The sequence below is a fragment of the Vombatus ursinus genome, unplaced genomic scaffold, assembly GCF_900497805.2.
Source record: "Vombatus ursinus unplaced genomic scaffold, bare-nosed wombat genome assembly UNPS02014777.1, whole genome shotgun sequence".
In the NCBI taxonomy this organism is placed as follows: Eukaryota; Metazoa; Chordata; class Mammalia; order Diprotodontia; family Vombatidae; genus Vombatus; species Vombatus ursinus.
In genome coordinates, this window is record NW_020954555.1 from 1,643,910 (window position 1) to 1,665,010 (window position 21,101).

Consider the following 21,101-nt stretch of genomic DNA (forward strand, 5'->3'; position numbering starts at 1 on the left):
TGGATGGATGGATGGATGGATGGATGGATGGATGGATGGATGGATGGATGGATGGATGGGTGGATGGATGGATGGGTGGATGGATAGATGGGTGGATGGGAGAGGTGGAATTGACAGGACTTGGCAGTTACTTGGATATTACCAGGTTGCATGATAATATTAAATGATATTATTGTTGTTATTATCATCTCTTTCTCATCTTGGTCAATGGAGTTAGATAGAAATGATTCTGGGACAAGTCACCATTCTGAATGTTTTGCAAACTATTGTAAGTGCTGTAAAATGATTACTTTTTGTAATTGAGTAAAAATATTGCGATACTGGTTCACCTCTAGAGTCAATGAGAAGCATCTATGGAACACCTCCAGGAGCAGACAGGTTGAGATACACTTCATTCTGTTCCTACAAGGTTTTAATTTCTTCTAAAAGGTCTGTGAGGGCTTTCCATTCCATGAGGCTTGGAGAACATGAGTACCCTCTATGGCAACTTCTATTGAAAGCATTAGGGGCAAGCTAGGTGGCTCAGTGGATAGAGCACCAGGCCTGGAGTCAGGAAGTCCTGAGTTCAAATGTGACCTTACTAGCTGAGTGACCCTTGGCAAGACACTTCACCCTTTTCACCTCAGTTTCCTCATCTGTCAAATGAGCTCCAGTATCTTTACCAAGAAAACCCCAAATGGGGTCACAAGGAATCAGATATGACTGAACAACAAATTGAAAGCATTGTTCCTAAGTGTTTATGGATCTGTGTCAGTCAACCGGTATTTATTTGTTTTTGGTTTTGTTTTTTGGTGAGGCAATTGGAGTTGAGTGACTTGCCCGGGGTCACACAGCTAGTAAGTGTCAAGTGTCTGATCTGAGGCCAGATTTGAACTCAGGTCCTCCTGACTCCATCAACCAGTATTTATTAAATGCTTACTATGTGCCAGGCACTTTTCTAAGCTCTAGGAATATAAATACAGGTAGAAAGACTGGTCCTGCCCTCAAGGAGCTTACACTCTAATGAGAGAAGATATACCTGGGCTGATGAGTCTCATGTAGATTGAAGATATCCCACACCAAGACACCAACCCTTGACCAAGGGCTGCTCTGTGACTGGACCGGGAGCTCAGGACCTTTTGCAGGGTCTTGTTTCTCCTCCCCTGTGTGCACCCTTTCCCAGAGGCACCTCCCTTCTACCAAAAGAATCTGCACTGACTTCCTAGGCCCCAGCCAGCTCCATGGAGCCCAGAACCTCTTCTTAGCTCCTATTCATACCCTGGCCACACAGCCAAGGAAATTGCTGCAAGCCAATGAAAGAACGAGGCAGAAAAACATCAGCACCCAAGTGTGGGGTTGGGTGAAAGAGACACGAGGAAAGTCGAGTCTGGGAATCTTTCGTTCCATTGCTGCTGAATTCATCTTGGACATCCTGAGTTATCTGCGTGTCATTTGTAACTGCCATTGCACGCTATTTTATCATAAGTTCTTTGAAGTCAGGGACTGCATTTGTCCTTCGTAGTCCCAGATTTTAGCACAATGCCTGGTGCCAGGTAAATCCTTCTGAACCGACTGATAGGAAGAAGGTCAGGAAAGGGAGGTGTAGCAGTAGTGCCGTGAGGCAGACAGAGGACTAAGGGAACACAGCTAGGAAATTACTGACCCTCGGCCACCCCTCGCTAGTTGTCTGCCTACCGCCGGCGAGCCGGGTGATGCCCACAGCTTTCTTTCTGTTCCTGCCTAGGTTGGGTCCCATCTTAGAACTCTCTCCCTAATTGTTTCACCTCCTGGCTTCCCCTGGTTCCCTACCAGGCTCAGCTCAAAGCCCACCTTCTGTAGGATATTTTCTGGTCCCCCCACTGCTAGCCTTCCCTCTGAAATGACCTTTCATGGACTCTGTATGAACTTATGTTTCCTTTGTTATTTGAATGTTATCTTCTCCATTAGAATGTAAGCTTCTTGAGGTCAGGGAGCATGTTTTTGCCTCTCTTTGTTTTTTTTGTTTTTTTTTAAATTTGGTTAGGCAATGGAGTTAAGTGACTTGCCCAGGGTCACATGGCTAGTAAGTGTTATGTGTCTGAGGCTGGATTTGAACTCAGGTCCTCCTGAATCCAGGGCTGGTGCTTTATCCACTGCGCCACCTAGCTGCCCCTTTGCCTCTCTTTGGATCCCAAGCACTTAGTGAAGTGCCTGGCACATAGTGACCACTTAATAAATGCTTGCTATTATTATTGTTATTATTATTACCTGTATTATTAATAGCCAGCATTGATATGGGCCTACTATGTGCCAGGCACTATGTTAAGCCCTTTACAATTATTATCTCATGAGGTGATCCTCACAGCAACCTTGCAAGGTAGGTGCTATTATTATCTCCATTTTACAGTTGAGGAAACTGAGGCAAACTGAGGTCAACTGACTTGCCCAGGGTCACAAAGCTAAGGCTGGATTTGAACTCAAGCCTTCCTGATAACAGATTCCGCTCTCTAGATATAGCGCGTTATTAACCAACACCGTCAGCTGGCCAAAGCTAACCCTTCTATCTGTGCCTTCCTGTCTCCTCAGTGACCTTGCTGCATAAATCAATCATCTCTCTTATCTTCAGCCTCTCCATATCTACCACCTCCCTCTTGTCAGCCTACAAATTAGCTCTGGGCCCCTGGTCCTAAGTAGCCTTTTCTTTACCCTGAGACTCCCTCAGGTTACTGACCCATCTCTCTGCTCCCCTTTACAGCTAAACTTCTGGGAAGAACACCATCTATCTTGGATCCCTCCACTTCCCCATTACCATCTCTCACTCCCACTCATTCCTCCATTCTCTGCAATCCCACCCTTCTACCATTCTCTCCCGGGTAACTAGTGACTTTCTCCTCACTTGTTTTCCCAGTACCCCTTCTCTTTGTACTTTCTTGTCTAGTTAGACGCTGTGGACTACTCCAGGGATCTTAATACTCTTTGTTTCCACAGTGATCATTACCATTATAGCTAGCACTTTTATAGCATTTTAAAGTTCGCAAAACCCTTTACAAATACATTATTTGATTCTCACAACAATCCTTGGAGGTCAGTGCTATATTATTTCCCCGTTCATAAAATAGGTTTGATAATATTGATTGGAAATCACCTGAGAAATGGTCTCAGGTAAGATGAAAAAACTGAGGCAGATACAGGTTAAGTGACTTGCCCAGGGCCACACAGCTACTGAGTGATAGGACAGGATTTGAACTCAGATCTGAAATGATGGTGAAGATGTCTGCAGCAGGATTATAGCTCTCCAGGTCTAACACTTTAGCTGCCAAGAGAACTGTTCTATCATTTTCCAAGGCCCAATTCAGATCCCACTTCCTCCGAGAAGCCTTCCTTCATCTACCTCCCACCCAGCCAGTCCACCGTGAATGCTCTGACCTCTGAGCTCTTGTAGCATTTCTATTCTGTGCCCCTGGCTGGGGAGTGAGCCCCCACAGCCTGGTATCACCAGTTTAAAGAATCCTGGAATCTAAATCAGAAAGGACCTTAGAAGTCACAAGACAATTCTATCTCTACCTTTTGGTTCTTTTGCCCTGACTCACCAGATCATGGGATTAATTATATGGACATAGATTTGGAACTGGAAGAGCCCTTAGACAGAGGTCATTTGGGTCCAATGCCCTCATTTTACAGATGAGGAAACTGAGGCTCAGAGAAGGTTATGGGACTTGCCCAAGGTCACAGAGCTAGTAAGTGTCTGAGGAGGGATTTGAACCTATGTTCAAATCCTGGTTCCTGGTTCCAACCCCAGCACTCTATATGCCCTGGCTACCTCTACTCACTTGAGTTTCTCACTTAAGCAGTGCAAGATTTCTCCTACTGGCGTCTCCCCCAGCCCCTGATCCAAGATGTCGTTCCAATTTTGGCCACGAGGTGGGGGCCCAAAGCCACACTACCCTCCCAGAGAAGGAAAGAGGCGAGGGCTGGTGATCCAGAACCCAGGTGCCTATGTGTGGTTTCCATACAGCCCTTCAGGTACTAAAAACAGGACAGGGTTGAGTATACCCACCAACACGCAGCCCCACCCCTTCCCAAGAGGGCCCATTTCTAATATCTTCCTGGTTGTCTTTACTCCTTCCTGTTGCTCATGGGCTGGAAGGCAAAGGAATGGGGTCCAGTTGGATTTCTGCCACTATCTCCCTTAGGGGCTGTGGACAAGACACAACCTCTCTCTGCATTTCCTTTTCCCCACGTGTAAACTGATCTCCAAGCTTCCTCCCAGCCCTGACATTCTCTGTTCTAAGGTCCCTTCCAGCTCTGACATTTCATATTCTACAATCCTTTCCAATTCTTAACAATCCACATTCTAACAAACCCACGTTCTAAGGCCCCTGGGGCTCTGACATTGAATGAACCTTGATTCTTCTCCCTGGGGCTCTGTGCCTTCCCCAGTGGGTGCCTTAGCCAGCCTCCTTCCAGGGCGTGGACTCCTTTCTGCCCTTCCCTGACCACCTGACTCACAGCCCAAGGGCTCAGACCGGCCAGAAGCCCCGCCCACTGCCTGGCCAGTTTGGTCCTGACTTCACACCTGGAGCTCTGAGCCCAGCCTCGCCCTGGCCCCACCCCTGTTCTTATGTAACTCCTCCTGCACCCCAAGGCCTTTCCCTCAGAACTCTGAAGCACAGATACACTAAAGGTCAGAGCAGGACTGGCACCTTAGAGCATGTCAGAAGGCACCTTAGAAACCATTTCTTCCAACCCCCTCATTTGCTAGAGATAGAAACAGAACCAGAGAGGGGAGGTGACTTACCGCAAGAGGCACAGCGAATTAGTGAGAGAGCCGGGGCTGGACTCCAGGCCTTCTGATGCCCAGCCCAATTTCCCCAAGGGCATTTACACAGAAGACTATTCTTTCATTCTGAGGCCAGAGCTGTGACCTCACCACTGCCCCCTCTCCCACCCAGTGAGGATTGGGATGGGATATGCTCGCTTCTCAGATACAGGAAGAGAGGGATAATTGAGAGCCATCTGCAGAAGAGGCAGAAGCCAGAGAACAGCCAGGAGGCGATGATTGGATGCCTTTGCAAAGAGTGAGCTCTCTGTCACTGTAGGTCTCCAAGCAGATGCTGATTGACCATCAAGGATGTTGAAGAATGTCTATTCAATTCAACAAACGGGCATTCAGTGCATACCGTGTGCAAGACCCTGTTTAGAGGACGTCTGAGGCACTATCTGTAGTGAAATTAAGTTTCACTACCTCAATAACACAGTAGGAATAAATTCATCAGTTTAGTATAGCTGATCATTTATTGAGAATAAATTCTATTACCATAATAAGATGGTTTATCAGCTTAGCAGAGGATAGTTAGGTGTCAAACGGGCCTGGAGTCAGGAAGACTTGAGTTCAAATCCAGCCTCAGACATTTACTAGCCGCGTGACCCTGGGCAAGTCACTAAACCCTGTTTGCCTCAGTTTCCTCATCTGTAAAAAGATAGATTAGTATCTGTGCCGAGAAAACCTCAAATGGGGTCACAAAGAGTCAGACGTGACTGAGCAATAAATCAACTTAGTATCATAAATAACTCCATTTTTTTAAGCCTTCATTTTGTGATTGAACTGATTGTTTTTCACTAGTAAAATAGGTACTTGCAGGGTATGCCATCACAGACAACATGCGTGTATTCATAAACAACTGATAAGTATATATGAACTCTGGGATAAAACAGACCACCAATGAAAAAAAATATTATGAAACATCTTCATCAGTAAATTTGAAATAAGTTGTCGTTGAAGTCACGTTCAACCCTCTGTGACCCCATTTGGTTTTTCTTGGCAAAGATACTGGAGTAGTTTGCCATTGCCTTCTCCAGCTCATTTTACAGATGAGGAAACTGAGGCAAACAGGGTTAAGGGACTTACCCAGATCACACAGCTTGGAAGAATCTGAGGGCAGATTCGAACTTAGATCTTCCAAATTCCGTGGTCATTGTTCTATCCACTGCGCCACCTAGCCGCCCAATTTTGGAGCAAACTACTGACTAAATTAGGTAGCAAACAACTATAGCTAAAAGCATAAAAAACCCCAGCAGAGACCCAGATATCAGCTAGCTCCCAGGCCTGCCCTATGGCTGGCTCTTGTATTTCCTCCCCCACACATTTGTTGGCTCAAGGGCTGTGCTGATTGGCTGATAGAGATTTTGTAGACTTGCCAGACAGACCACTCATATCTGACTGAGCAGAGAAGGAACCTTGTTGAGTCAGGTACAAATGAAACCTATTGGAACGTCTAAGAGGGTTGTCTTCAAGGGCATTGTTTGTATACCTCAATTAATAAAGTTTTTTTGGCACGCATTGAGAAGTGGAGTAGTGTTAAGTAGTGTTAACATCACGCTAGTTAGCATATGTGAGAGCAAACAGCCAATGTACTAAGCGTGGCACATGATGCCACCCAGTTCAGACATTCTCTGATTACACAATGTGTCTTCTTTCCTCTATAGGAAAATCTCCTCTCATTCCTTCACCATTGAGGTTTCAGTGATGATGATGATGATGATGATAAGCATTTATATGGCATTTTAAGGTTTACCAAGCACTTTACAAATGTTGCCTCATTTTATCCTCACAACAACTCTGGAAAGTAATGGCCACTTTTACCCCCATTTTACAGATGAAAAAACTGAGGCAGGCAGAGGTTAAATGACTTGCACAGGGTCATACAGCTAGTAAATTTCTGGTGCCAGATTTGAACTCAGGTCTTCCTGACTTCAGACCTAGAGTTCTATAGACTATACCACCCACCTGCTTCAGTAGACACTGGTCCATTGGCCTTTTGGAAGATGGGATGGAATAGGAGCCCCCGAATACTAGTTCCAGGTAAGGGACCCAAGTTTTCTCACTAAGATACCCTCTCCCAACCTCATTCTCAGTTCCCTAAGCTAGGGCTGTACCCAGGTGTGGACCCTCTTTCAGGAATTGAAAAATGAACTTCTTCTATAAGACTTGAATACACCTGGGTCTAAGCTAGCAGTCTCTTGCCTCTCCTAAGGGTTTCCACCTCGGGCACCCTGGGGAAGTCTAACCCCAGAGAGAAGAGTGACGTTCTTTCCATACTCTTCAGATCGCCAGGCTCCTACCCCCAGAGTTGAATTCTGCGGTCAAAGCCTATGATACAGCTTTCAGTTTGGCTCATGCCTAGAATCTCCCCCAAAAGGATTCTTCGGTCCTTCTGGAAAGGTAATCAATGTACAGCCTAGATCAGGTATAGGTAGGCACATCCCAGGGTTGTTACAAGGCTCAAAGGAGATAATATTCATAAAGTGCTTAATACAGAGTCTGGCACATAGTAGGTACTATATTATATGTTATTATTAGGTGAGACTTGAACCCAGGTCCTCCATCCCACAAGGCTGCATTGTGCCATTTCTTAGGGCAAGATCCCCTCACCCTTGATCTTATTCACCCTGGGTCGGGGGGGAGATCTGGTTATCTTTCCCACAACCTCCTTGGGCTTTTCTCTATGCCCCCTTCCCATCTTCAAGTCTGAGTGACTTCTTTGAGGCTCTGGGGGCACAGCCCCATGGGACTGGGCTAGAAGAGGATGCAGGAGGAGAGAGTAGGTCTAGGAGAGAACTGATTTCAGCAGGCAGAATTCCTGGAAGAAATCTGATGGGCCCTGGGTGTGTTGGGGGGATGGGAAGCAATGCTCAGGACCTAGCTGTCTGGGGGCTGACTGCCTCTGGGTCTGCCTTGGGCAGGGGTGGGAGTCCATCAGTGCTGGGGAGGGGCAAGGGCCAGATCAGGGTTAAGGGAGGTTCTGAGACGGGCAGGAAAATGGCAGGTCACAACGTAAACCAGGAAACACAGCTAGCCCTGACCCTGATTTCACAAAGGCAGAAACTGAATCCCAGGTATGGTCCCAAGGTCATGCAGCTAGCTAAGTAGCAGTCAGGATTCAGCACCAAGTCTCTTGGTTCCAAATCCAGTGACTTTTTCCCACTGCTGCACAAGGCAGGCCATGTTGTTCTCCCTGTGAGGCCTCAGGTGGGCACAGGTACCTGACGCACGCCCAGCCAGAGGGGCCAGGAGACTCTGGGGCCAAAACGGTCAAGAAGTCAGAACCTGGGGGAAGAAGAACCTGCAGACTGTGGGATTTGCTTTCTTCCTCCCAGACCTGTTCCTTCCATGCCCCAAGGGTTCCTAGAAACAGCCAGGAAACCAAAGGTACTGATCTAGGGGTAGATTGGAAGGGGGTAGAGGGCCATGGTTTCCATAGCAACCAGCTGATAGGGGGGCCCTGTATGCCATACCCCACAGGCTGGGGACTGACTGCCCTCCTCTCTTCTCCCCTTGCCCCACCTCCACCAACATTCCAGGGACTGCCCAGGCCTGCCCAGGATGGAAGAACCATGGGGCACTCAGCCCTGCACCTTTCCCATATGCCCCACAGGGCATAGGAAGGAAAGGAGAGATAGGTCAAAAGAAACAGAACAGTCACCATCCCCAACCCTCTGACCTGGACCCTAACCCTCCCACCCTCTTTCCTTCAGGTAAGGTGAGGGGCAAGGGAGGGCTGAGGGTCTCCCAGGGAGCTCTATGCTGGGCCATGGCTAATAAACCTGGGCAAACCCCAAAGCCTAAGGACCTTCTCCTGTGTGGCTGCTGCTGTGGGGAAACTTCATTTTCTCTTCCACCCCCCACCTCACCTGCCTTTGTAACCTTGTTATCAACTAGGAAGGCCTGGCTGAGGTTGGTAACCCTGGAGACGCTGGTTCCTGTTCCCTGCTGGGCCCTGCCCAGGACAAAGGAGGGGCCCGTGGGGGAGGGGGAAGAAGGGGCCCAACCCAGCTGGCTTTCACCCCTAACTGTCCTGGGCCTTGATTAAGAAGGGAAATGGGGGTGGGGGAGAGGGAGGGGAAGCTTGTAGTGGGGGGGGGGGGGGGGAGATAGTTTTCAATCTAAGCCAGAAACCTATTGGTTAACTCCTTGCAATCCAAGAACTTAATTCAATTTTTCTTTATATATCACTGCTTCTCAAAATTTTCTGAGGGGGATTTTGGGGATTTTTCTTTTCCTCTCCCATCTCCCTCTCCCCTTATTTATTAAGTTAAGGAACAACTTAGAGAATCAAAATAAAAGTACACTGCAAGTCAGAGCTGGAAGGACGTTAGAACACAGGATGTTAGAGTTGGGAGGGCCCTTAGAACACTGAGTGTTAGAGCTGGGAGGGCACTTAGAACAGAGAAAGTAAGAGCTTGGAAGACCCTTAGAACACAGTGTTAGAGCTGGGAGGGACCTTAGAACATAGAGTGTTAGAGCTGGGAGGGACCTTAGAACATAGAGTGTTAGAGCTGGGAGGGACCTTAGAACACAGGATGTCAGAGTTGGAAGGGCCCTTAGAACACAGAGTGTCAGAGTGTTAGAGCTGGGAGGACCCTTAGAACATAGAGTGTTAGAGCTGGGAGGGGCCTTAGAACTCAGAATGTCAGAGCTGGGAGGGACCTTAGAACCTAGGATGTCAGATCTGTGAAGGACCTTAGACCACAGAATGTCAGAGCTTCATTTGGAGACCTCTTTAAGATCCTCATCCATGACTTGGGTCAATAAATGCCCAGCAGCACCTTGCTGAGAGGACGCCTCCTGGGACTAGAGAGGATGCTTCTTTTGGGAGCTTCTCCTCTCCGAATCTCTAAAAGCAAGCTTGCTAACATGTTCACTGTCTTTGGGACTCATCCACCTTTTGCTTCAGCCTTTTTTCTGGGGGTATAACAGAGTAGGAGAGGAAATTCTTCTCTTTCTATCCCACTTTTCCGCTGCCCCCCTCCTTTAGTAATGGCTGCCTTTGGTTTGGACCACGGGCCAGTCCAATGTACAAGTCAGAGAGGGGACATTCCCATCCCAAGGGATGGCTGAAGTCAGAATACTTATTGATTGAGTTTCTGCAAAAGCGCAGGCCAGAGTACACGTGCTTGCTATGGTTTGAGAGAAGAGGTCCTGACTGACAGGGGCATCTTCTAGCTCAAAAGACGATAGCAGCCAGAGCAGTGAAAGATTTCCTACTGGGGAGTACTACATCTAGCAGCAATGGAAACATGCAGGCCTACTTAGCCCTAGACAAGAAGGCAACAGACTTGGGAATTGCCATGTGAGTAACCCCAAGCTCAGGAGTTCCTAAGTTTGAGTGTTTAGGCCCCAACCTTCTAGGGAGGGAAGATGCCCAAAGCAGCATGCTTCCCGAGAAGGAAGAGGATCTCCAGTGTGGCCAAAGCCACAACGTGGTTGTGGGGGGAATTTCTGAACCTTGTCACCATTACCCCCACAACTGCAAAAGTCTTGACATCTTTTGTTTTTATATCACCTTCATTTAGAGATATAATCACCCCAACCACCTCAGAAAACGTCTCGTCCGACACACACCCATTTTACATATAGAGCAACTGAGGCTGAAGGGGGTTATGTGACTTTGCTTGGGGTCAAAAGCAGGATCTGAACCCAGTTCCTCTGCCTCCAAAAGGCACACTCTTTCCACTATATCACACTGCCTTCACACAAATATCCTTTGTAACAAAGAATAAAAAAGAAAAACTAACCAACATATCAACCAGTCTGACAGTATATGCCATCTCCATACCCATGGTACCCAACCTTTGCAGGGAAGTAGAGGTATTTGAATTCTCTCACTTCTCCTCTGGGGCCCAGAGGAGTGCTTACCATTACCCATTGCTCAGTTTCTCATTTTTGTTGTTCTTTCCCTTTCTGTTGTCGTTAGCATCAGTCTATTGCTTTCTTGGTCCTACTTCCTTCATTTCCCATGAGTCCATATGTCTTCTGTGGTTCTCTGTATTGTTCACGTTCATAGCGTCTTACAACACAATTTATAATCCTTTGCATCCTCATACCATACAACTGGGGCTGTTTCTCAACTGGTCTACTTTTCTTCCAATTCTTTGCTGGAGTTCTTTGCAGGAGGAAGAAAAATGGCTCCATGAATATTTTGGTGTACATAGGATTTTCTTTCTGCCTTTGCCTTCCCTGATTCTCTGGGTCAAAGTCACCCCATGCTACTCCTATGAGCTACTCAGTCAATGTGGGTCTGATGCGAAGGAGACGGTTCAGCTATACACAAAGCATGCTTGCCTTCCAGATCAACTCTAAGCCACAGGGTGGTAGCACGTATTTGGGGGGGCTAAGTAGGACTCTGGGAGACAGAGGGACTCACTGGAGTATCAGATGGTTGCTTTGATAGCAGCTCCAAGTTCATTTCCCTTATGGGGGGAGCTCATGGGTTATCTGAGCGCTCTAAGTGTTTCCGTATCTGTTTGTGGGTTCTTAGGAGTCTTTTTGTCTTCTTGCTTTTTCTGTAGGATAAAAATTGTCCTATGTCCTATTACCTTGAATACTTATATAGGACCTGGGGACCCCCTTTACCCAACTTGATGAAACTGTGCATGAGCAGTATTTTGGAGATTCCTTGAAGTAACTCCAGGGGCAATGACCTAAAAAGCAATGATCTCTTGGGATAAATCCCCAAGAATGGATTCAGTTTATATGAGTTCAGAGTTTTGGGCAGTCCTGGGCCATGGATTCCAGTAGAAAGTTAGAACATAAAATGTAGAGCCAGACCATGGCCATGCAGCAAAGAGCCAGGTGGACCCAAACCCAGGTGTCTTGATCCTAAGTGCAATTTTTCTACTCTCTGTAATTCTAGGGCATCACTTCCCCACCCCACCCTCACTCAGGTGGTTCCTCATAGGCTGATCACACATAGAGCATAGGGAGAGGTCACTGGGATTTGGCACACCATGGAATATCTATTAATAATGGAGTCAACTGGTGGACCCAGGGAGAGTGAACCCAATCCCCAAACCCAGGCCCTAGAAGTCCCCTTGTTTGAAATCTCTTTAAGGGAGAAGATACAACCTATTAGCCCAGGGCTAGAGTGTAGTTGTAATGACCTCTGGAGAGCCCTGGTCACCTAGAGGCCCCTAAATAGATGCAGGATGGGCAATGTGACCACTCAGAATAAGTCTTTCCTTGGGGGGGTACGTCCACTTGCTAGGCTTGAGGGGTTCCAACCAAGAAGAGACCCAATCATTCTTGCCCTAGTTCTCTCTCACACTGACGTGATTATCACAGCTGAATATAGCACCTTCCCCTAGGAAGTGTGCGATGCAGGGTAGGGCGAGGTGAGGTTGGCCCTAACAGAAGATGACTGGGGCTAAAGCAAAGCTCAGCAGGGAAAGCCAGTCTCCTCTACCATGAATAATAATAAGTCAACTCAATAAATGTGTACTAGGTGTCTGCTCTTCCGAAAGTACTGTAGTAGGTGCCTAGGTACAGAGGAATCAAGAAAGGCTTCTGTTGGGAGGTAGCACCTGACCAGAGCCTTGGATGAAGATAAGGATTCTAAGAGGCAGAGGTGAAGGGGGAGTGTACTCCAGGCAGGGATTACAGCCTATGCAAAGGTATAGAGGCAGGAGATATCATGTCAAGTTAAGAATAACAAATTGTCTAAGATCAGGGCTTCTTAAATTTTTTCCACTCTTGACCTTTCAGTGCTTAAACTGTGGGCTGAAACCCTGACCCACAGTTTAAGAAGTGCTGGTCTAGGTGGCTAGAACATAGCAGATGTGAAGGAAGGTAATGTGAAATAATTCCAGAAAGATATATGAGGCAAATTGTGGAGGGAGAGCTACATGCCAGAATGAGATAGTTACATTTTATCCTAAAGGAAGGGGGAGCCACTAAAGATTGTTAAGCAGGGGAGTGATAGATGCCTTAGAAATGGTCATGTGGCAGCTAGATGGAGGATGGATGGCAGACGGGATGGACTCAAATCAGGGAAGCCTATTAGGAGGTTATTAAAGGGGCTGATATAGTCAACTGATTAGATATGGGGGAGAAGGGAAAAAGAAGTCAAAACTGACTCTAGGTGATTTGGCCGATGGTAATGTCCAAGCAAAAATAGACAAGTTTGGCAGAGAGAGGCAATGATAAGTTCAGTTTGGGACATGTTTAGATGCTAACAGGACAATGGGGTAGAGGTGATATGCTACTGGAATTCAAGGGAGGAGTGAGGGAGAGATGAATAGATAGGTAGATAGATAAATGTAGTAGTAGTAGTAATAGTAGTAGTTGTAGTAGTAGTAGTAGTAGTAGTAGTAGTAGTAGTAGTAGCAGTAGTAGTAGAGTAGTAACAATAACTAGCATTTATGTATTACTTTAAGGTTTGCAAAGAACTTTACAAATACTATCTCATTTTATCCTCACAACAACCCTAGGCTGTGGGTACTATTACTATCCCCATTTTATAGATAAGGAAACCGAGGCTGACAGAGGTTAAGTGATTTGCCCAGAGTCATAACGCTAGTAAATCTCTGAGGCTGCAGTTGAACTTCGGTCTTTCTTTCTCTGGGGCCAGCTGCTTATCTGCTACCTGGCTGCCCAAATCTATAGACTTGGAAATTGTCCTTAAGAGGTGACAATTGAGCCCACTGGAGCTGACGAGGTGACTGAGAGAGAATGTAAAGAAAAAAGAGAAAAGGGTCCAGAAGGGACTTGGAGGATGACTGCCTTTAGTAACCAGGAGATGGTCGACAAGTGGTCACTGATCGGAGGAGAACCAAGGGACAGTTTAGTCAGAAAAACCAAGGGAGGAGAGGCTATCCAGGAAGAGGGGTGGGCAAAGGTACCAGAAGCTGCAGAGAGGTCAAATGGGATGTGGCCTGAGAAGAAGCTATTGGATTTATCAGTTAGGTGATAGTTTGTACCTTGGAGAGAACAGTTTCAGTTGAGTGGTGGGGCTCAAAGTCGAAGAGTGGGAGGTGATGAAATGAAGGTGAAGAGATTAATTGTTTCTAGGAAGTTGGCTTTGAATGAGAAAACAGATCTAGGATGATATTTGGAGATTTCAAGATCAAACAATCACTTTTTAAAAACAGGAGAGACCTGAGCACATTTGGAGGAACCAGTAAATGAACAAAGATTGAAGACATAAGTGAGAAGGAATGATTGCAAGGGAAGATTCCCACAAGGTTCAGGAGAGGATAAGATCAAAAGCGCAAAGACTTGGTTTTAGCAAGAAGGATCATTTCCTCATAAGGAATTGGAGCAAAGGAAGAGAGAATAGGCAAGGTTTAGAGCTATGGAGAAGATAAGGGAGAAGACTCATGGCAGAGCTATCTGTTTTTTCAATAAAAGAGAAAGTGAGGTCTTTTGTGGAGAAGGAATGACTGGTGTAAGAGGACCATGAGGGGAGTAGAGAAGGCTGGGAGCAACTGTTATGGCCGGTGTGAGATAGCGAACCAAAGACCCAAACAATGGCCGTACAGCAGTGAGGGCCCAGCAGAAGTAAGCAAATATAGATTTGTGACAAACTCATGGTTGTATGGTTTTCTTGAGAAGTATTCAACAACATATCAATGAAAAAGAAAAAGGGTGCCGGGGCACACCAGGGTTGGACTTTGGCAAGGGGTGAGCTGTAATTGGACAAAAGAGGAAGAGGAAAAAGTATAGTTGAACTGGTCAACCATAAAGTGAGGCCAGAGCATGGGATGATAGATTAGGAGTACAAGGAGAGATAAAGCATCTGAAGGTTCAGGCAGAGGGAAATATGGAAGGAGAGGAGGTTACCATCAGGATGAAGGATTTAAGCATTAGAGATCATGGTGGGAACACAATTATGGGTGATATTGAAACCTAAGCTCTATCTAAAATGAATAAAGCACTAGGCCTGGAAATCCTCCTCAGACACTTATTAGCTATGTGACCCTGAGCAAGTCACGTAACTTCTGTTTGCCTCAGTTTCCTCATCTATAAAATGAGTTGGAGAAGGAAATGGCAAGCCACTCCAGTATTTCTGCCAAGAAAACCCCAACGGGGTCATGAAGAGCCGGACACAACTGAACTACGGTTCCCTCCCCCCTCAGTCTCATGTTAATACAAGTGTGAGCTATTCTTCTCCCATGACTAGTGTACACTTTCAGATCCAAAGGAATAAAGCTCTAAAGGTGGAATGTCAGGAGTGGAATCTTTTCTAATTCAGTAAGCATTTATTAAGCACCTGCTGTATTCAAGGCTCTGTGCTAGACACTGGATCTTCAAAGACAACATGAAATACTATCCCTGCCCTCAAAGAGCTTACATTCTACTTGCAGGGATGTAACATAGGTCAGTCACAGGTCATAGATTTAGAGCAGGAAGGGACCTTGGAGATCACTGAATCCAGCCCCCTCATTTTACGGATGAGGAAACTGAGGCAGGCAGCGGTTAAGTGACTTGTCTAGGGTCATACAGCTAGTAAGTGTCTGAGGCCGCATTTGAACTCAGGTCTTCCAGACTCCAAGTCCAGAGTTCCAGTCACTAGACCATAAATATATACATTGTAATTTGAAGAGAAAGATTGGAGATTCTGCTGTAAGGCAACATATGTGTTTACCAGAAATCACCAAGTTTTGCAAAATCGCACAATAAAAACCACAGGCCTCAAGGGGAATATGGGATTAAGGGCACAACATTCAGAACCTTCATTAATGATCCATTAAAAAAGAAGATAGGAACCTAATAAAAAAGGATAGCACAGCTTTCTGCACGTTAGATGGTTAAGAAATACATAAATCCTACACTAACCAGCGGACCCATCGGCAGCTTTGGCTGCTGCTGCTCCAGCACCCTGGGCTTCGTGAGCACCTGGGGCAGGCTACAACTCAGGGCTTGGATGAAGACGGCGGGGACGGCGTGGGGATGGTGCAGACTGGTCCTTCTTACTCACAGTTCCAACCGCACCAGAAGAGATACAATCTAGGCGGCATTCTATCTTGGCAAAGACCCGAAGTTTACTTGTAGAAGTGGTCGTAGGAAAGTTTGCTGCTTATGATTTACTGTGAAGTGGTACTATTTTCTGCGTTCTCGATGTTTCTGCAGGAAGAAATGGAGTTCTGCTCACAATGTTCCTTAATACATCAGTCGAGTTGGAACAAATTCGAGTTTTTGAAATGCATTATAATGGAACTGGCTACCGACAACCGGTGGGGGAGGTTCAGGAAAGGCTTCCCTTAAGAGGAAGGTAGCCCAGGAGCTGACCCTTGGGAGCCAGGGATCCCGAGAGGTAACACCGAGGACGAAGTGACCCCCAGGCATGGGCAAAGGCAAGGAGGGGGAAAATGAAGTATCCAAAGGAGAAACAGCTAGCAGGCTCCTTTAGCCAGAGAAGGGGAATCACGTGAAATACGCCTGGAAAGGGACGTGGGAGCCCAATTCTGAGGGGCTTTGAACGCCAGGTCGAGGAGGTTGTATTTTATCCTAGAGGGAAGATTCTTGAGCAAAGGAGTGATGTGGTCAGGACTTTGCTTTAGGAAACATTTAGATTTCAGGAGAGAGGATTCTGGGAAGATGGCAGAGTAGGTCAGAAAACTTTCTGCTCTCCAAATTTCCTCCACCAAAAAAAAAAAAAAAAAAAAAGACACAACATTGCCTCAGAGCAGCAGAAACAAACATGGGGTAAAGCAGTTGTCCTGCGAAGACAATCTGAGAAGATCCCAGGAAAGACCCGACCTCTAGCAGCAGAGTTTCAGCCTGAGTGAAGTGCAAACACCTCCAGGCTAACTGCAGAATCAGCAAACAGAGGCAGCCTCAGCCTTAGAAACTTTCATTTTGCAGACTGGGGGCGGGGGGGGGGGGGGGGGGAGAGGGGGGCGGGCGCGGGGGGGGGGGGGGGGCGGGGGGGGGGGCTAAACGGCTGAGTAGCAGAAGGACCTTCCACTGTCGAGGGATGCCAGCACAGCCGTGCTGGCCAGACGCTCCCCGGGCTGTGGCTGCAACAAGGAGCTAGCACACACCTGGTGAGTGCAGTATCGAGGGGGACCCTGATGGCTGGGGACACTTGCAGCAGAACAGAGTCCCTGCTTTCAGTTCCAGGACAGAGAGGACAGCTGTAGTTTGCAGCCACCAGAGAGACGGCAGGGAACAAAATCATTTGTGGGGCAGTGTGGCTGGGGGCCCTAGCCATGGCTTAGGAATGGAGAGGAGAGCCCAAGGTTGGGCCTCTAGACAGACCTCAGAAAATAACAGTAAGAAAGACCTGAGGCTTAGGACATCATTCCCCATACATCCGGACAACATCTTGATTATAGTAGTAGCTGCTAAAAAACAAAATAAAACAAATAAATAAATAAATAAAAATCAGTAAGCAAAAGAGAAAGAACCAACCATAGATAGTTACTATGGGGATAGAGAAAATCTGGGTTCACATTCAGAGGAAGATAATGACACCAAGAAATCATAAAACAAAATCAAAAGAATGAAAAAATAGAAGAGAAAGTAAAACATCTCATCAGAAAAAAAAAACTGATCTGGAGAACAGATCAAGGAGAAATAATACGAGAATAGTAGGACTACCTGAAAATTACAATGAAAAAAAGAATCTTGAGACAATATGACAAGAAATTATCAAGGAAAATTGCCCTGAAGTTCTAGAACAAGAAGGCAAAGCAGAAATAGAAAAATCTACCAGTCACCACCTGAAAGAGATCTCAGGAGGGAAACTTACAGGAATATCATAGCCAAATTTCAAATCTCCCAGGTTAAAGAGAAAATAAATAAGAAAAAAAAACAATTTAAATATCATGGAGCTACAATAAGGATTACACAAGACCTAGCAGCTACTATGTTGAAAGAACTATAGGTCTTGGAATACTATATTCCATAGAGCTGGGGTTACAACCAAGAGTAATTTACCCAGCAAAGTTAATCCTGAATGAGAAAAAAAAAAAAAAGAACATTTAGTGAACTGAAAGACTTTCAGGTTCCCCCAGAAATTAAGGGAAAATTCAACTTAGAACATCTAGGAGAAATATAAGATAAACATTAAAGACCAATTATAAGGCACTCAATTAGGTCAAACTGTGTACTTCATATATGTGAAAATATTATCAGTACTCTTACGATTGTCATCATTATTTAGTTAGTTTGAAAGAACGTCTTAAGCTGATCTGAGTATGATGGGGTGATTCTAAAAAAAAATCTGTAGAGAGAGAGGGAAAAAGGAGTAATTATACAAATGAGGCATAAAAGGAAAAATTGATACAGAAGAAGCTAGTGGGGGGAGGTTGGGTAGTGCTGGAACCCTATTCTCATTGGGAATGGGTTAAAGAGGGAACAATATGTTTATATCTAGAAGGGTATAAAAGTCTTCTAAATTCAAGGGGAGAGGGTAGGGGGAGAGGATAAGAGAGGACTCTTAGAGAGGTAGGTAGGTTAAGGAATAGGAGGGCAAGGTAGTGGGTAAAAGTAAAGCAGAGGAGTGAGGAGAGATAGGGTAAACAGGATGAGAAGGATAATGAGGAAAAATAGGAAGGAGGAAAATATATGGGTAATTGTAACTCAGAGTGTGACTGAGACGACTTTACCCATAAAAGGGAAATGGATAGCAGATTAAAAATTTGAATTCAAGAAACATTATAAAAATGAGAGATATACACAAAGGTAAAATAAAGAGCAGGAGTAGAATTTATTATGTAAAAAAAAGCAGGTATAGTGATCATGATCTCAGACAAAGTTAAAATAGATTTAATCAAAAGTGAAAAATAGAGAAACTACATTATGTATCAGCAATATTATTCAATATTGTTTTAGACCATTTAAAATACCTAGACAGTGTAAAATACCTGAGCATGTACCTGCCAAAACAGACACAGGAACTATATGAACATAAACATAAAATACTTTTTTATACAAATAAACTCAGATCTAAATAATTGAGGTAATATTTATTGTTCATGGGTAGGTAAAGTCAATATAATTTTTAAAATGACAATTTTACCTAACTGATCTATTTATTCAATGTCATTCCAATTAAAATACTAAAAAATATTTTACTGAGTTAGAAAATATAATAACAAAGTTCATTTGGAAGAACAAATGGTCAGGAACTTCAAAGAAACCAGGAATAAAAGATGTAAAGGAAGTACATTCAGCAGTATCAGACCTTAAACTATATTATAAGGAAGAGCATTGTTAAAGTATAAAAAGGACAACTTCGATTATTTTAAATTAAAATTTTCTTGCATAAATAAAACCTATGTAGCCAAGAATAGAAGGAATGCAGAAAACTGGGAAAAAACTCTCATAGACAATCTCTCAGATAGGATGTGATTGGGTTAGAGTACTGTGTGGTGTAGTCAATGAAGACCTGATTGATTTAGAAAAACATCAAAAGGCTTGGACCTACGAAGGAAGATGCTGCTACCTTCAGAGAAACAGATGACAGGTGGAAATAAGCATATAGTCTTACATATATGGGTAGGAGTGCATATGTGTATGTTTATAGAAATCTATGGATATGGATATATATCCGTGCTTAATTGTACCCTTCTTTAGGGTGGGGGTGGGGAGGGAGGGTAAAATAAAGCAAAAAGTGCACAGCAGAGAACAAAAGAAAACCAAAAAGGAAGCAAAGAAAAACTGGGCAGCTTTGAAAACAATGTGGAGTATTTATTATATAGGTTTTCTTGAAATGGAAATGTATTGTTTTGTATTGAATCCTCTCTTAATGGTCTGTGCCCATGGCAATGTGTTTTTTTTTCTTTTCTCATTTTGTATTTAAGTTTAAAATAAAAACTTTTTTTTGTTTTTTAAAAAAAAGGAAGATTATTTCAGCACCCGTGTAGACAGGAAGGGAGACAGAGTCCAGAGTCCAGTCAGGAGGGTTGTTTCAAGAGTCCTAGGAAGAGGTGGTGATAAACAGCTGCACTGCCATGATGGCTATGTCAGTGGGGAGAGAAGGGCACTGATGCGAGAGCTGTTGTGGAGAAAGAATTAACAAGACTTTGAGACTGATGGGAGAGAGAGGATGAGGGAGAGGCAAGGATCAAAGACGATGGCCAAGTTTAAAACCTGGGGGACTAATAATAATAGCTAGCATCGATTTTGAACTTTAAGGTTTGCAATGTTTTGTTTTTTGTTTTTTTTGTTTTGTTTTGTTTTGTTTTTTACAAATATTAGCTCACTTATTCTCACAACAACGCTGGCAAGTAGATACTATTATTATCCCCTTTTTACAGATGAGGAAACTGAGGCAGACAGAGGTTAAGTGATCTTCCTAGAGTCACACAGTCAGTAAGTGTCTGGGGCTGGGTTTGAACTCCCGACTCCAGGCCCAGCACTCTGTTCACTGTGCCACGGTGTCCTTAATAGAAATAGGCAAATTTGGAGACTGGATGGACTTGCGGGGAAAAATGAGGTATGATGTAGAGGGATTTTAAGGGGCAGAAATAACAATAGGTGGCCTCTATTTTCTCGGTAGAGTAGTAGGCAAAGTCCTCTGCTGAGAGGAAGGGGAGAAGGGGTGCTGGAATAGGCTTTAGGGGAGAAGAGAAGGCTTAGAACAGTCATTGGGGGGAGAACAAGAGGATTGCCATACAGGAGTGAGGGCCCAGTTGAGGTTCAGTAACATAAAATGCAGACTGTGAGTTACTGTAAAGTGATCCCATTTTCTGCATTCTCAATGTTTCTGGAGGAAAAAAGCAAACAAAAGCAAACACATAATTGGAATCGCACTCAAAAGTGATCCTTAATGTATCAGTCACATTGGAATAAATTTGAGGTGGTTTTTTTTTTTCAAGGCAGTTTGGATTACACAGCTAGCAAGTATCAAGTGAGCAAGTGTCTGAGGTCAGATCTGAACTCAGATCTCCCTGACTCCAGAGCCGGTGCCACCTAGCCACCCCTAAATTTGAATTTTTGAAATGCATTATAATGTAACTAAATGCTGGGCCTGGAGTCAGGAAGACTCATCTTCCTGAGTTCAGATTTGGCTTCAGACACTAACTGGGTGACCCTGGGGCAAGTGACTTCACCACTTTTGCCTCAGTTTCCTCATCTGTAAAATGAGCTGGAGAAGGAAATGTCAAACCGTTCCAGTATCTCTGCCAAGAAAACCCCAGATGGGTCACAAAGAGTCAGACATGACTGAAAACCACTAAACAACAGCAAAAAAAAAAAAATAAATAAAACAACCCATGTATGATGTTATTTATCTCTTAGAAAAGAGAACATGAAATCAAAGCAGGGGTGGTGGACTGGGGAAACAGGGAGGGATAGAGTGACTGGGCATCTCACTGAATGAGAAGAATAGATTTAGAAGGAGTGAGGCCTAGGGGAA